Source organism: Planococcus citri, chromosome 5 (assembly GCF_950023065.1).
Source record: "Planococcus citri chromosome 5, ihPlaCitr1.1, whole genome shotgun sequence".
In the NCBI taxonomy this organism is placed as follows: Eukaryota; Metazoa; Arthropoda; class Insecta; order Hemiptera; family Pseudococcidae; genus Planococcus; species Planococcus citri.
The window spans coordinates 44378010-44396339 of NC_088681.1; the positions used below are offsets into that span (position 1 = coordinate 44378010).

Genomic DNA, 18330 nt, shown 5'->3' on the forward strand with positions numbered 1-18330 from the left:
TCGTTATTCTACGTATTGATTATCTTCAGATATAAATCACTGTATTTTCGACTCACCAGCCCATTTCCACACACACTTAGGAAATACCCGACGATGAATATTCGTTGTGCATAAGCAGTGTAGCTTATCTACGTCGAATTTTCGACCTTTTATAAATTGAGTAAACGAAACAACCCTTCACCTACTTGACTACCCTAAACTACATCAAACGATCTTCGGTTTTGTAAGCGTTAGAATAATTTCCAACTCAGCTACTATTATCCAGTTATCACACTTCGTTGATGTCGATGTCGGCGCGGTTTAGGCAGCGATTACCATCTAAATGACGGTGTTAAATGAGGTGATTTTCCTCTTTCGAATAATAAAAGGCAATTTCGCCTTCGATATGGGTACACCTTAGGTATCTATACTCGTAATAACATACACGATACCTAGACTAACTACCTACACAGTCTAGTGCGTTCCAAGTATGCACCATATCGTTGATGGAAGACTAGGTATTATAAGACTAAAATCCAACCAGTACGTCACATTCTACAACAAGAAGAAGAAAAAAAGAAGAAACACCTGAACAGAAACGTACATCACCTTCTTACCTACCTCTTGCCCCTTCAACCCAGGCCCACACCCGAGCTGCAGCATCAGCAACCGTACATACAGGTTAAAGTAATAAGAATCAAGATTGACGATAGAGTCTTGGCTTCGTATTCGTATCGTACGTAGCTCCTTGGTTTGCTGGTAGAACTACTTCGCTGACCCGAAGCCGATTAGCGAGTACCTCTCTTGCCCTTCATTCTTTTCATCTTCTTCATCATTCCCGATGCACTCTCGCTATGTTTACATAATGGCAGAGCCAGCGGTAGATACCCACAAAACACAGAGGCGATACTTCTCGGTTGAGCTTTCAGATTCGAAAGACTTTTGTTTATTATTCGCAAGCCGCTATGCCAATGTGCTGGACGTATGAACTAATTAATGCATCTCGAAATCGAATTGACGTTCAAAGCACAATGTTGAGATTTACTTTACATATAGATTTAGATACTATAAGGTCTACACAAGGCATAAATTAGTATAGTTATCTCCCGCTACCCGCCATACATGTAAGCAGATTCCAATTACTTTACCAGTCGTATACAGAAATTGTGTCCATTTACTCGATAATAGGCTTAGAAAAGGCGTACCGGCGAATAACTATGTATATCTACATCGAAATGTGGATTACTGAAGCTACTAGAAACTATCCATAAATGTGGTCTGTTTACCACATTAGGCTCAGAATGTAAAGATAATAGAGGGGCAGGGGGCAGGGATAGCCTCATAGCATATGCTCATCGCTGAAAAGATTTAAAGTTTGACCAAAGTAGCGATGGTAATTATGCAATGAATGTGATAATGGTATCACAAGTCAAAGAAATGAGAGTGAGGATATCGAGCTAGTAGACAAAAATTGGAAAAAATTATTGAAAAATGTAATAGTGAAATCCCAGAATGGAATAAATAAAAACGAGTAACATTTCTGTCACTTTTCTAAACAAAAATCTCTCCAGTTATGAGTTTTTTCCCCCTGAAAAATCAAATAATTATGTAATGCAATTAATGTAGGTAGCTTACTTTCAAAAAAGTCCTACACTAGAATATGGAAATAAGAAAATCTCTCAATAGAGAACAAAAATTCCAAGTTTCTCGAATTTCCTAATTCCGAGGCTCCGAAATTTTAGAGAAAAAAAACTCAATGAACGTGAGAAGGGAAAGAGGCAATAAATGAATTAGAATAATGCAAGGTGTCCATTCAAAATAAATAATCAGGACTTTTAGCAGGATAATATTTTTCAAATACTTACTTCACCATTTTTTTACGTACGGTGCAGAAAGAAGGGGAAGATCAAAATTTGTACCAGCCGATTTCACAATTTCTCAATTTTATTGGATATATTAAAATTTTTTGAGGGAGTGGGAAGAGCAAGACAACCACGTACTTATCAAAAATTCCTTTGCCATTTCAATTTTATGTTTTTCAAAATTTTCATCATACACTTTTTTCGAAAAATGTATCAAAAATTAATTCCTCCAGGAGGGAGAAGAACATGCTTCTGACTAAACTTAGCGAATGAGTAAAAATTTGAGAAAGTTTTTGGAACTCTCCACTAAAATATGAATTAGTTTTTAAAAGTTGGTAAATCGAGGATTTCACATAGAGAAATTTTTTTCAAAATTGCACAAGAGATGGATATAAATTCTTATTGAAAAATTTTATTTTGATATCGAAAAAAAAACAGAGCTTTTTGATTAAAAAGACAGGTCAAAAGCAGTACATCAGGACGCACGAGCAAAAAGCAGAACTTGCAGAGTCAGATGTATTGTTAGATATTCTGCAGTGGAATTTTTCAACAAAAAAAAGGCATACACGCAGATTCTACTGCCAAGATTCCTTCTCCCCACCAATGAGATAATTTCAAAAAAACAATTTGTAAAACTTTTGGAACAAAGATTTTCACGGAAATTTCAACTTTGTTGTAAAAGAGTTCCAGAAACAGCAAACTTCGTATGGCTACGAAAAATTTTTACATCAGAAAATGAAATAGCCCCTGAACGATTTTTAACCCCCACCTCTCAATTTCTTCAGGGCCCATAAAGGGAAAATTGAATGCATCAAAACACACCATTTAATATTCGTTTTTATCGCAATTTCGACAGCTCCCAGGAAAGAAAATCGGAGGGGATAATTTTGAAAAAAAATCGTTTTGAAACACGGGGACGAAGATTATAAAAGTCTTTTATCATTCATTCATGCGTTCGACTTCAACCTGGAAATGAGGAGCTTGGAATCAAAACTCACTTTTGCCATCGGACAAAGTTTCGAGAAAATCGACAATAACTGATTTCGCCTAGTGTGTTGATGAAAAAAACGTCGCAAAGTGTGTCGAGCTCTTGAGTAACACTACTAAATAGGATTCCATGAGAAAATTTTTTTTTTCAAGTTGCCATATCGTTGCAGTATGGCTTTCAAGTTTGGCAAAAGTGAGTTTTGATTCCAAGGTGGGGTAATTTTACTTTCTTTTGCAAATATATCGAAAAATAAGCCTCCTAGAAGAAAACTATCGACATTATGTCGATTGGAAATTTAATTCTCTACAATTTTCCTCGACTTAATTTTTCTGTAGAATGCTTCGTTCCGTCTCCAGACAGCTTTAAAAGTTTTGAGCGCTGAATTTTTCCAAAAATTATACTTTCTTTTGCAAATATATAGAAAACTAAGCACCCTAGAAAAAAACTAACGACATTACGTCGATTGGAAATTTAATTCTCTACAATTTTCCTCGACTTCATTTTTCTGTAGAGTATTTTGTTCCGCCTCCAGAGAGCTTTAAAAGTTTTGAGCGTTCAATACATCCAATTTTTTACCTCCTCAGTTGCATAACTTCCAAATTCAAAACTACCATTTTCACTATTTTCACTATCAGAAAATGCTTCCGAAGTTGCAATTGAATCATTTTGGCTTTGTAGACTGCCATGCGACCTTGAAAATACAGTTTTTTTTATAGCTTGGAGTCAAAACTCACTTTTGCCACTGGCAAAAGTGAGTTTTGACTCCAAGGGCACTTTTTAACACGAAATTGTGATGAACTGGGGCCGAATTCGGAAAAATGGATTCTGTAGGGTGATAGAGAAATTGAAGAAGTATCCGAATCCGCAAAAAAACGCATATCGATTTTTGGTGGCAAAAGTGAGTTTTGATACCAAGCTCCTCAAATTTCCGAAAATTGAAAAAATTTTCTCAATGAAATAAAGCTCAGAATTTTCATTTTTTCCTCCAAGAATTTGGATCAAGTAGGTATAAAAACAGTCACCACGATCAAACTTTATATTTTTTGAGATGTAATCTTGAAAACTGACAAGAAAATCCCCCATAGCTAAAATTTCAGCTGCCCAAATTGATTTTTCAATTTTTGAAGAATTTTTAAAAATTCAAAATTGACCATTTATTTCGGCGATTTACGTTTTTTTTCAAAAAATGAATATTTATTTAGTAAAATTAACTAAAAATTGGGCTAGATATGGATAAAAAAAAAACATAAATCGCCGAAAATGGTCAATTTAGAAATTTCAAAAATTCTTCAAAAATCGAAAAATTAATTAGGGCATCTGAAATTTTTATTATGGAGGTGGAGGTGTCAGAACATGCTTTCTGCAGAAACCTCGGTCCTGTTCAAATTAAAGGCAGACATCTCCAGAAGTTCCCTTTGTAAGAAGAATCAAGTAATTGTATCGAAATGAGATGCTAACGTACAAGTATTATGTTCATTTTCAAATTTCGGAACAAAATTTCAAGCAAACAGTCCACATTTTCATATTTTTGCTGATCACCACAGAATTTCTCGTTTCATTCTGTTTCACTTGACTCTCCTAGAGATTGAGAAACTGATTTTTAAATAGCACAAAAAACATTTTTTACTTGACTCCTCTCTTGGACAAATAGAAAAGTCATTTCAGAAAATGAGAGCAACGCTACAAGACGAAAAAACAACTTTTAAAGCACCTTTTTCGCAAAAAAATTATGATTTTATAAAAGATCCAAAATGAAAAATCCGAATTGTTCACCAATATAAATTATCAAACACGCGAAAATGAATCATTTTACATTCAATTGCATTTCATTAACCAGCTTCGGATGACTTGTGCATTGATTCGTTCTAATCTCATTCTTGCCAGTCAGCACACAGACACACTCTGCAGAATACAGCGAAGACGGGATCGGCAAAAATGAAGAAATGCTCAACCACCAAGGTAATTTTATCCTTTACGAAATCGTTAATGGAACGCGTGCGATAAACGCTGGCTATACGAGTACACATTGAATCGTCTGCGTCTATACGCGTATAGAAAAGCTGGATAGAGACCGACAGGCAGAGCTGGCCTGAAAGCCGGACAATACCAGTAAGATTGCAATTTCCTGACTAACGCTAATGGAGGCGAGTGAGAAATTTCCATTGATAGAATAAGTGTTGAAAAAAAAGAGGTGAGTGCGACAGACAGGAGATTGTTTAATGTAATGGAAAAAATTACTGTACAAAGCGCAAGGTTTTGTGTGCAGTAATGACAATTTAGTTAAGCGATTTTTCCTTCCCTTCACCTCGCTCAATCTGCCATACCTGCCTCTTCAATACCTACGTAAAAGTTTTCGTATAGTACCCGACTCTGCGAGCCCGGCCCTGTTAAATTAATTACGCGCGCGGTTTTTTCTCTTTTCAACTAATCTCCTCTTCCACCTCTCACGTGGTTTTTTTTTCACGTTCAAGTGGTACGGTATAGAGCATGAGAAAACGAGGAGGTTGGGCGCGATGGCTGCTGCTGATTTATTAGAAATCACCTCGGGTAACGAAGGTCCTTCAAGTGTAAGCATTTAGATCCCAAAGGCTTGGGCGTTACATTAAAGGACATCTTTGAACGTGTTATTCTCGCGGCTATAACCTTGATGCTCGGTGCTTGTGTATGTAGTTGCCAGCTTTGTACTCGCGAGAGTAATTCGGCTGCTTTGGCGGTGGCTCCATCACCACCTCCACCTCTATAGCAGACTCTCTGTAGTATGCTTCATTAAGTATGTAGTTTGTGCATATACACGATGAATGTGGTAAGCAGAAACTAGAAAGACAGAAATGACTGTATCACAGAGTCATGAGATACATGCCTCGGTCAACTTCAAGTAGCATACTCAATCACTTGGTCAAAATGCCCGCAACACTCGTGTGGACGAGAGATTCAGTCCGCAGTCGTACATCCAGACTCATAAAAAAGAGACGCGAGAATCGTGTGAATTGCCCAAAGGATACGAGGAACTGCGAAAACACACTGGGGAGGCTCTTGAAGCAAGACCCGCAGGCGATAGTCTCACATATCCAACTCCAAGGGTACGGTCCATGGAAACTCTATTTTCCGCAGCCACGAAATCGTGATGGAGTTTTTTTTCCTATTTTTTCACCTTTACTTATAACTATTCCGAAAGAAGACGAGATGTGAAGCAAATAACAACAGCAACGTGATTATAATTACAATCGTGTTTTCGTGATATGTATTTGCCATGTTAGTTAATTGTAGTATATGTTATGGTATTCTCGCCACCACCGCCATATCCACGTCCGCGTCATTTTAACTAGAAATATGCGAGGTCGAATAAATCAATTAAACGCATTATACTACATATAATTAGTAGTCCGAATTAATACGTTTTTTTTTCTTCAAAACTGCTCGAGATGGCGTATACTTATACATATTTAAGAATAAATGTTTTATAAAACCAAGTACTCCACTACTCCCCCTTCGCCCTCGTAAATGTAATTAAAAACGCCACCACCCGAGGCGGTGGTCCTTCTACGAGCTAGTTTCCTTCTACAGTCTTTATAATACCTACGAGTGGTATTACATACTTAACACCATACAAATTTCGACGAAAAACAATTTTTTTCCAACTTCGCTGGTTACAAGCTCGTTAAAATTTATTCACCAAGTTTGTAGGCGCTTTGTGGGCTTATACGATGTGACAAAAATGGTGCTACGGTCGTTTTTACAATATCATCATCGATATGGTGTAGAACCCCTCGAGTGCACGTGAACTACGCGTTTTCATGTCGAGGATATTTCACCCATTTACCAATATGACGACTTTTCAGCCAATTGTATGGAAATATGCGGTAATTTTCGACCGACGATGACGCCTTATACGTAGACGTACCACACCGAGTGTCGCTAACGAGCTGGAAAAATCTTAAGTATAGGTATTGGAAATGAGGTCTTTGTTAAGACAACATACTTCGTCAATGTGCGAGTATCATTACAATGTTATTGTTTTATATACAGACTTTCGAAAAAATTTCACCGTATTTTTAGTATCAATGTGCTTATTTTGTAAGGATTTTCTAGTCTTTTTGTTTCTTCCATGAGAATTTCAAAATAGAAAATTCCAATGATTAATTTTTATCGAATGGGATTTGACCTTTGGACATTGGCACAGTTGCCAAAGTACCACAAGGAATGAGGAAAGCTCGATTTCTTGATGCTCGGAGAGAACTGCTATAAATGAGATTGAGATTTGAATTTTCTTATCCTTTTTCAAATATCAATATCCTTAATCAAAAATATGATCAATTTCATGGTATCTGACCGATTTTTTTTTTTTTTTTTTGAAAAAATCACTACTTTTTCGCTATTTTTCACTACTTGTCTTTAACCACATTTTTAGAAAGCTCTCCACTCGACCCCCCCCCTCACACACACATATACACAGACAATTAACAAAATCAAATTTTTCACAGAAAAAATTTCAAAAAAATTGGAATTAGAAGAAAATTTGTATGCTAAGGATTTTATTCATTTCAATCAATTTTTTAATAATTTGAAAGTCTCTATTGCACGTTTGCATGTTTTCACTTTTTCAATATCGTTTTGACTAGCTTCACTACTTTTTCACTACTCTCACTAACCAATTTTTAAAATCGGGTAAAAAAATGTGGAAATTCCAATTTTCAAAAATCTGCTAGGGTGCTCCAGAAGTACCACTCAAAATGGTTCAAAACCATTTCCAATCGATTTGGAGGGTCGAAAACAGGGGACACGGCAAATTTCAGCTTTCTTGATCTATTTAGTGAAATTTTGATTTTTTTTTTTTTTTTCATTTTTGACCCAAGTTTAATTTTTTTTAAATTCATTAAAAATCAAAATCATTTGTGAACTCAAAAATTTGATCTACTGTTTCCAAATCGCCTCAATTCAAACCTGATGGACACTGATTTCAGCTGATTTTCAAATTCCGTGATTTTAGACTTTTTTTTTTGATTTTTCATTGAAAATAAAAGGACATAAATGTAGGTGTAAAAGTGACTTACGTAACTTTTCTCGTAAGGATTATAAAATTACTTACTCATCCTCATACATAAGTTCATATTCCATCATTTTTGGGAGGAAATTTGTACTTACCTGAAACAATGAAAAATTAAGGTGGATTAGTTGGTTATAAAATTATTGATCAATCAACAGATATATGAAATAATAATGGTCGAAAGTCAAAGTAAAAATTCTGACCTTCTCGACGCTTAATAGCCATGAAATGAATATTCGCAAGGAAAGTATCATAAAAATTGTAAAATCGATTGTGAAAATCACTCAAAAATATCAAAAATTGATGGACCATCCATCAGAAAACGACCAAAATTTGAGAAAATGTCTCATTGGTTGGATAAAATTTTGCACACCCTGTTCAAGTGCTTAGATTATTAAAAATACCAAGAATCAATTGAAAATTCTCAAAATTGAACGATGATTAGTAAAAACTGCAGAAAGTAGAAAGTGTCTTAAAATTTGTCAAATTGACCCCCCCCCCCCCCATAATTAAAAATCACCAGAAATCGATGGTCTAATGGCATTTTTTTTGAAAAAATCACTATGTATTTTTTTCAATCAAATTTTCAGAAAGCTCTCAACTTGACCTAATAAATAAAAAAATAAAAAAAAAAACAATAAAATGATTGACAAAATTTCACAATCGAAATGCTGGACTCTTGCATAGAACCATTTCAAATTTCTGTAAAACTTTGATCACAGTGTTTCTAAAATGTACCACCCCTCCTAAAAAATTATTCTTGAGATTTAGCGGTATTATTTATCAAATTTTACTCCTATTCGGTTTTCGCTCCAAAAAAATTCGACTTTTTCCGGTTTTTATCAAACAAATTCTGCAATTAGGCGAATGTTTATTTTATTTTAGACACCTACCCTCTCCTTCCAGCTCCCTTTGGCACCACATAACGCGTATAAAATCACCGTGACGTATTATTTCAGCGAGTATCACGTCCCTAATTTTTTCTTAAAACCAACAGTTATACAGTTCGTATACATAGAACGTACTCTATAACTTTACGATTAGTATACGCGCGTGTTTCAGAGTACGACTCGAACCACGTACCTAGTACGTATGTAAGTCATAAAAAATTCCATTAAGTGTGTAATTTTAATCGTAAAATTTACACTGTTCCACGAGTACGAGTACGCATTTGGACGACGAGACCGACGCGGTTAATGCGCCAGTATTATGGAGATTTACTAAAAGGCTTAAAAAGAAGTACGGTACCTCTACCTACGCAAGGCAAACGGTGCACTGTGGGCCAGGAGACCCCCTAAAACGCGCGTAATTCAATATTTTATCCCAGTATAGATATATATAAGAAAAAGTCATTGATCCTTATGTTTTTGAGGTCGTAGAATCCGAATTTGACAAAAAAAAATTTCGTGGGGTGGGGGGTGAGGCGTTAGAGGGGGGAGAAATGAAAAATTTGTGCATATCAACATGCGATACATCGATATGTATGTTTTTGAGGTCGCAGAATCCGAATCTGATGATATTTTTTTCGTTTATGTGGGGGGTGAGGCGTTGGAGGGGGAGAAATGAAAAATTTGAGCATATCAACGTTCGATACATCGATATGTATGTTTTTGAGGTCGTAGAATCCGAATTTGGTAATATTTTTTTGGTGGGGTGGAGGGGTGAAGCGTTAGAGGAGGGAGAAATGAAAATTGCTTTTTCCAGAATTAATTTTTCAAAGTGACCGTTTTTTACATGACGTTGATTTTCGTGTTTCTATGAAAATTATCGAATTCCGTCGAATTCCGCGTACTTTTTGACTTGGACAGGTTCAGTAGTATGTGCGGAATAGGAATGCATGATTTTTGGGTGCCCCCAGGTGCCCCGAGGTTTTTTGATATTTTTAGTTTTCAAAAATACATAATTTTGATGAAAATCGCTCCAAACGCACACACGTGAATTTTTCTCTTCCCTCCAAATACATGCTTCATCCCCCCTACACCCCCCCACCCAAAAAAAATCGAATTCGGATTGTACTACCTCAAAAACATGCATTTCGATGTATCAAACGTTGATATGTTCAAAAAACCTCGGGGCACCTGGGGGCACCCAAAAATCATGCATTCCTATTCCGCACATACTACTGAACCTGTCCAAGTCAAAAAGTACGCGGAATTCGACGGAATTCGATAATTTTCATAGAAACACGAAAATCAACGTCATGTAAAAAACGGTCACTTTGAAAAATTAATTCTGGAAAAAGCAATTTTCATTTCTCCCCCCTCTAACGCTTCACCCCTCCACCCCACCAAAAAAATATTACCAAATTCGGATTCTACGACCTCAAAAACATACATATCGATGTATCGAACGTTGATATGCTCAAATTTTTCATTTCTCCCCCTCCAACGCCTCACCCCCCACCTAAACGAAAAAAATATCATCAGATTCGGATTCTGCGACCTCAAAAACATACATATCGATGTATTGCACGTTGATATGCACAAATTTTTCATTTCTCCCCCCTCTAACGCCTCACCCCCCCACCCCACGAAATTTTTTTTTGCCAAATTCGGATTCTACGACCTCAAAAACATAAGGATCAATGACTTTTTCTTATATATATCTATACTGGGATAAAATATTGAATTACGCGCGTTTTAGGGGGTCTCCTGGCCCATAGTGCGGTGTACACCGGTGCCAATTTGGTCGTTAGCTTGTGAAATTGTTGAATGGCCTGTGTACGATCTGTCGACGTCGTTGTATGACTTTTACAAGTAAAATATACACATTGAGCATACACGTATATAGTATAGTACCAGGGTCCACGGATATTGGTGAAGAAGAATGATGAGAAGGAAGGGCAAAGGGACGTCCGAGACTGACGTACGATATGTTAATTTTAAATATTTTATTCTATTCGCGTTTTTATCGCGAAGAAAGATTATCATGGTAGACAAAAGATTGTTATGACGACGATTTGTCGTGATTCTGTGTACTACACTAAGCGCCTTTCGAGTGTTACGCGAAAAAAGGGGTTATATTGTGACGGCGTTGTCCAACGAGTTCTTTGATGTTAGTTTCTCATTTTTTTTGCGAGCCAGAGCCAGATTTAGCCTATTTTTTGAACATGTGTTAGTAATGAAGGTGTTAAAATACACGGTGTTTAAAAAACATGACGATTTTTCGGGTATTTCGTTAAAACGATTTCGAAAAAATGTATTTTTCAGAATTATTCCAGTTTCATCGACAGTTTTAGGGATCGCAGGACAATATTCAGGACTTTAACAGAATCTTGAGCACAAAATTCTTCACATTCTAACCTCTTCTTCAAATCTTATGGCAAAATGCTTTATGCTATTCAAAAATTGTGAATAATTTCTCAATTCTACGCCTACACATCATCACATGTCTACTTGTTTTGAGCCATTCAGGAGTCTCCAGAGCGATTTGAAATTTCTAGAAAAACTTGAAAACTCACTGGAGGCTCCAAAAAATTTGAATCGCGAGTAAAAATTCCGAAACTATGAAAAAAATCTGTAGTAAAATCTATCAAAAATAATTGTAAAATTTTCAACCCAAAAAAATCACAAAAATCCACCAAAAATTGTAAAATCTTCCAAAATTTTTCAAAAACCATTTGGGGACTTACTCGAAATGAATGCAGAAAAATTTTCAAAAAATTATACAAAAAGACAAAAGTCGATCATTAATAAGATTAAGACTGTCCCGTTCAAAAGTTATTACCGAAAAAATCGTTAAATTTAGAAAATCTTCAAACAATCGATTTTTTTTTGAATAAAAAATTATTTAATTGATAAAATACTCAAATTGTTTTGAAAATCTGATCTAAAATTTCCCCAAAATTAATTCATATTGTGATTTGTTCAAAATTGGAACATTTTCTCAAAATCAAGAAACCCCAATTTATAATTGGGCAGGCCATTTCTGTCACTTTTTAGAGGGGGGGGGGGGGAGACACTAATTCTCGAAAGCCCATAATTTTTTGTACCTCCTCCCTCCCCAAACATCTAAAAAGAATTAATTTTCGCCTCATCTGTTAAAAAGTCCGCTTCTTGTTCCAAAATTGCCAAACAAAAGTCCTGTTTTTTGCCAAACTTTGCCAACTCCAAAAGTTTCAATTGTGGGGGGGGGGGGGTGTGGGGGACGTCAAAATAAAAGAGTCTATTTTTGGCAAAATAGTCAAGAAGTGTCAATTTTTGGCAAGATTGTTAAAAAGTGTCCATTTCTGTTGAAAATATCGAAAAGTATCCCTTTTTGAAAACGAGTTTTCAACAAAAAATCTAACATTTTATCTGTTTTCGACACTTTGTATTCGATAGCAGGAAAATTCTCAATATTGACACTTTTTGAATCATTTAGTGATGATTTTCACATCCAAATGGCCAGCATTATCATTGGTACGAAATAGAGTGGAAAAAACTCTAGTTGAAACTTCGCTGTCTCGATTGACGTAATAAATTCATTTTTCTATTTTTTTTTTCACGGATACATTTTGAAAATCTCGTCCCAAGCACGAAGCAAAATTGAAAAATAGCATAATAACATACGGTATATTGTACGCGACAAACACGTCGGTTGAAAGTTTTAATATGCGAGATATAGGTATCCTGTCGCGACAACGAGATAGATAAATATTTCAGCTTTGATGATAGAGCCACTATGAAAAGCTTTTGAAATGCATCCTTTTATCGGTTCATCGACATAGTACGGCGGCAAGGGCTGAATGATCGATATATCTCACATCATAAGTGTTATTTGCTACTCATGTAAATACTTATATTACTTATACGTATATACGATATCGGTATAGCTTTTTTATTCATTATGAAAAGATTATACGAGTACTTCTAGTTTACGAGCATCGTTAATGATTCACTTTTATATCGCACCTCGGGAGTTATAAGGTCACATCTCAAAAAAGTGAAATTTTACAGGAGAGTGATTTTCTTTTTTTTTTTAAACTTGATTCATTATTTTCATCAACTTATAATCAATTGTGAGGAATGAATAGCATGTCATTTTGAAGATTGGGTATCCTACCTTCATTTAGCATAAGAATATTTTGAAAAATAAAATCTTAAAGCGGAAATATTTCAATGTTTGGAAAACATTTTGAGTTATAACCTTTCATAAAAAGTGATCTGGAGGCGGAAAAAAGCGTTCAATAAAAATTTCATGATAACAAAGTTGTAGAGAATTAAATTTCCAATCGACATAATGTCATTAGTTTTTTTCTAGAGTGCTTAGTTTTTGAGTTTTTCTCAAAAAACTAAAATTTCAATATATATGCAAATTAATATTCCTGAAAAATGTTCTAGTTTGAAAATTTTTTGTTTTGGAACAAACCTACCAAAAATACACTCCTTGTGATCATTTTACATCTTAAAAACGTTCAAAACCATTGAAACTGTTTTCTGACACTTTGTATGTGCGAATTTTACTCAAAGAAAGAGGAGTTTTTTGAGATGTGACCTTATAACTCCAAACAACTTGCAATGTTGCAGAAATTTTGAGTTAGGCCCTTTGCATTTTTTACATGATCTAAGCAGCATACCCGACTCAAAGTGTTATTTTTGGTTGCAGGGGGTCATGCAAACCCCAAAAATGCAAAAACATCAAAATCAATTTTTTTTGAGATGTGACCTTATAACTCCCGAGGTGCGATATCTAGAATGATACTGATTTTCCAATTTAAGAACATCAAAGCTTAAGAATCACTTCGGGTACGTTGCAATATCAAAATACAACAGAAGGAGGCCGAGGAGTTCAGAGTAGCATCGCGATACATAATAGGGCCACCCGAGGTAACAGATTATGAACGAAGGAAGCGCCAAACCGTATGGAAATTTTATACTTACGTGCATAAAGAGCTTCGAATCCAAAGCACACAAATTCCAAAGGAAAAGGAAGACTTTTCTAGCAAAACAATGCGATCGTGTCTATGACAACACAGATATACTTACGTTGGTATAGAAAAAGACGATTGCTTAATGGTTCTGAAGCAACCACAAGGCCTATACAGCTACGAAAAAACCCACCAATTTCGCAGCTGGCACGAGCACTTTGGTAGATGGAAAAGAAGAGGGCAGGGTGGTGGCGATTTTACACGCGTATTTACATAATTATCGGCGCGGAATTCGGAATCAGCGTTAATCGAAAACGGTCGTGTGAACAATGCGGCATTAAACGAGCAGCAATTAAGCGTGTGCTTTTGAATTGGCCGATGTAAATACACGAGTTTCACGTATATATAAGGGTAAAACGACGACCTACAAAAAGGGTATTTCGAAAGATGAGGGTTATAGCTGTGCTTTTAAAGTATTGTCTAGGCGAGAATGTGATATTCTCTGGGTGATGGATGCGGTTATTCGGATACTGATGATGGTTACTGGATCTGCCTCTTCAAGAAGTGTAACGAGTGAGTTATTTATGCGCTCGGTAGTGTCGTTGACGCGATAAGGGGAGGGGATGGGGAGAAGGGTCAAGGGTGATATCGAAATGACCATTTGAAACGTTGGATTAATAAATTATGCAAAACGTTTAATCGAAATTGATCATTAAGTATGGCTTCGAGTATAATCATTTTCAAATCAAGTTTTGAATAAAAATGATTCCAAAAAATGATCAAGTTGAGATATTTCAAAAAGCTACATGGCCTAAAAAGATGATTTAAATTTTTAATTTGAAACTGATTTCTTATAAAACTGATTTTTTTATCTACTGAATCAAGTTATTACTTATACAAGAAAGCTTTATCTGCAACTTCCAAAAAAAGGTCGATGAATTTTCCAATAGAATTAGAGTCTCTGACGTTTCATTATAATTTGATTGCGATCACATCGAATATCAAAAATTCTAATTTAGATATTTCAATGAAAATTCAAATTCCCAATATTCGAAGTAACCAATACCTAATTTAAATTAAAAATAACTAATTACATGTGAAAATTAGTCATTACTTCCGCTACCCCTTGTTACGAATACCCATCTCAAGACATGATTATTTTTGAATTCGAATGAATGAAACTGATATTTTTAGGAATCTAATTACGAACACATTATAATCGAATAATCAGTGAGAACTGATAACCAACCATCCATTAGGTAAACTTTAACCATTCTAGGTACATATTTTACTGCTTCTTCGAAAAAAGAAAAAAATCGTAGAACTGAACACACCAAAATATTGAGATGAAACTCTCACAGATCGATCATTTTCGACACATTTAGCCGATAAAAAACAAAAACGCGTTTATTTGAACCTATAAAAGAAATTGCCTCGGCCACGAGATAATTTTCAACAACGTTGTACACCATATCAGCGTCATTAACTCGACTTCACTATATACTTATGTACGATCGATGATACTGTTTAGCTCCAGACAAGTTCGGACAATTAAAAATTATCGTAATTCGATACGGTCAACTTAAAAAGATGGCAGGCCACGACATAACGTAGTTAAAAAACCTAAGATTTTCCCAAACTAAATGCTATACCATGAGGTGTGGTTGCGGAGGTAATTGATGGTTAATTGGATCGATAAAACTAAACTAATTTGGACGCGTTTTAAAAATCCATTTCTCATAAATGCCCTGGATTTCAGCTCGAAGTGTTGGCGAGTAATTTAATATGACAAATTATGGACTAGATCGAGATCGACGGTGACGTCAGTGAAACAGGTCGATATACAATTTTCCACGACAATCGGTAGATACTTTCAGATGAATAGGACTTGATTTGAATTCAGATAAAATGATAGACCTCCTTGGCCCCCTTCAAATGACTTCAAGGACTTCAAGGATTTGAAAAAATGATTGAATACATCGTTTAAAATTTTCACAATAAATTTTTTTTACACCTTCAATGATCAAAACTTGATAAAAAAGCAAAATGACATTTCAAGCATGGATCTTTATAACTTCCAGCAAACATTCAACATTTATAAAAATACCAGTTTTTTTTTTTTTTTTTTTTTGAAAATGAATGAGAGAATTCTACTTTTGCAGAAATACCGACCAATATTCAGTCTAATAAGATAAGGTATTAGGTTCAATCAACGTTTAAAAATGATCATAAAATAATATTTCAAAATTGTGCATCAGCAAATTTTCAAATGTTACGAGAAGAATTGAAAACATTACAAAATTTTTAGTAAAAGTCATAAAATTATTCAAATTATTTGAAATATTGAAAAATACTCAAAAGTAAGTAATGTGAAAACCGTTTGAAAAAATTACAAAATCTAAAAAATAGCTCTAATATTATTGCATGAATTGAAATTGTTTTTCAAAATGAAGTACACGATTCAAAAAATTTACCATAGGTAATTTTTGACAATACAGAAGATTTCAAAAACTGTCATCGTAAGAATAATTTTTCATAAAATTGAACATGTTTGATAAAGATGTAATTCCAATGAAGTTTCAATAAATTTTTTCTTCTGAAGAATTTGAACAATTTTTTCTCAACTTACTGAAATATTTTCCAATTCGACAAAAAAAATCTCAGGGTTTCAAAAATGATCGCAACCGCGATCTATTCGAATTTATAAATCACTTCTGAATGTTGAAAACATCTAAAAGTACTTTCTAACAGTTTGAAGCATTTTCAAAGCATTTTTCAGTCATTTTCTTCAAATTTTGACGATTTTTTCAGAATTCTAAGAAGTTTTACAAAATATTACAGGAATTTTTCTCAATTCTGCCAATTAATTTTCAAGATATTTCAACCGATATAATAATATTTTCGAAGACTACGTTCCAAAAATCTAAAAATCATCAAAAATTGATGAAGTTTTCAAAAAAAGATGAAATATTTAATTTTTAAAAAATTTATTTTTATGTAGTTCCTTGAGTGAATTCCAAACTTTTTTCAAGCAATCCTGATTCCTGATACAACGAGCTTTAAAAGTAAGCTGAAATCGTGAATATGACACATGAATTCAGTAAAATTTTTTCGAACTTGGAATTTTCGAGCATTCTCACATTTAACCCCCACCCCAATTTTAGATAAAACTTCAATTTTTGAGCCTCGCCAGAAAAACAAATTTTGCCCAACGTATCACAAATCTCTAGAAATACGTACCTACTTACTTTAAATTTTCATGGATATATCCGCTTGCTGCAGACAACTGACGAAGAAAGCCGAAAAAAAGCGAACCACCTCCTTCTCCTCGTTCATAAGGACTAAGGAAGATAAATGAATGAAAATTTTCCAACCAGCAAAAATACAGAAGCTCGTGTAACATTTCGTGAAATAGAAAAATCAAAGGTCAAGCAGCGTTCGAATACCGAAAGAATGACCTAGCAGCAGGTAAGATCACCTTGAGGGTACCTTGAACTGCGGAATCGATACAATACGAGTATTTTACCAATTTGCCAGCTCGATTTAGAGGATTACTTATATGTATTCAAATCCTTTAAATATGCCTGTCAATTTTTCATTTCTGTTCTGCGGATCCTGACAGACGTGCCAATCTACTTTGGAAAAAACTAAGAGAAAATACTCCGAATCGGCGTAAAACTGCGAAGGAGTTTAGCAGACGAAATAATAAATGCGAATTGTATATCCACCATGTGTCAGCCATCTCAGTCGATGGATTCGCCCACGTTTCACGTGTGAAGAGAAAATTATAAGCATATTACGTAAATACGAGTATGTAGAAGTCACATACCACGTATTCCACGAAATGGTAACACTCGACGATTAAAATTTAAATGGTAAAATTCCAATAAACAAGTCCTTTAAATTTGAGTGGCATTCGTTGGTCGTTTATTAGAACATTTATACCATAAAACTGTTAAACGATCGTTTAAAATAATTTGCGGCGGTGGCAACGAACGAGGACAGCGACGACAAAGTCCAAAATGTACGTATGAAATATTATGCATTTCGGGGGTGACGAGGGTCTATATAGGACGTACAAACGTATTACTTCAAAATGGTAACTTAATTTAACATCATTTGCATGCGTTGCTGGGGCTTTGAGGTGCACGAAGGGTGATTAAATGCGGAGCAGAAAAAGGGGTGCGTTTGTATAATACACATCGAAGTGAAGAAGTATGGAGAAAAGAGTGAAGGGGTAGAAGGTCAGTCACTGCATCGACAAGGGGGGATGATACGGCACATATTCAACAATATACGTAGTACCAAGTATACCACCGTATGGCGAAATTAAAATGCAATAATATTTTAACCATTTGATTCGAAAAACAGGGCGCGCGTGTATTTGTATACAAGGAAAGAGTAAAGATGGAAGGGGGTTGAAATCAAGGGGTACGTGAACGAGATAAACTTATTCGTCGTTTTCGCTAATGTATTTGTATGTACGTACTAGTCCTAGAAGGCAAACAGGATGAATAGAAGAAGAGCAGGGAAAAACCATAAGGTCTAATACATTGGCGATATATATAATGAAATGATATCGGAATGGTGGTGAAAATTCAAATGACGA

The 18330-nt window shown here is 35.1% G+C and overlaps 1 protein-coding gene across 3 annotated transcripts in view; it reads right to left on the reverse strand.

Annotated features, from left to right (window-relative positions):
• The window catches only part of LOC135849155 (semaphorin-1A-like), a 231891-nt gene that overhangs the window by 206779 nt on the left and 6782 nt on the right, over nucleotides 1–18330 (reverse strand). The window lies entirely within an intron of this gene.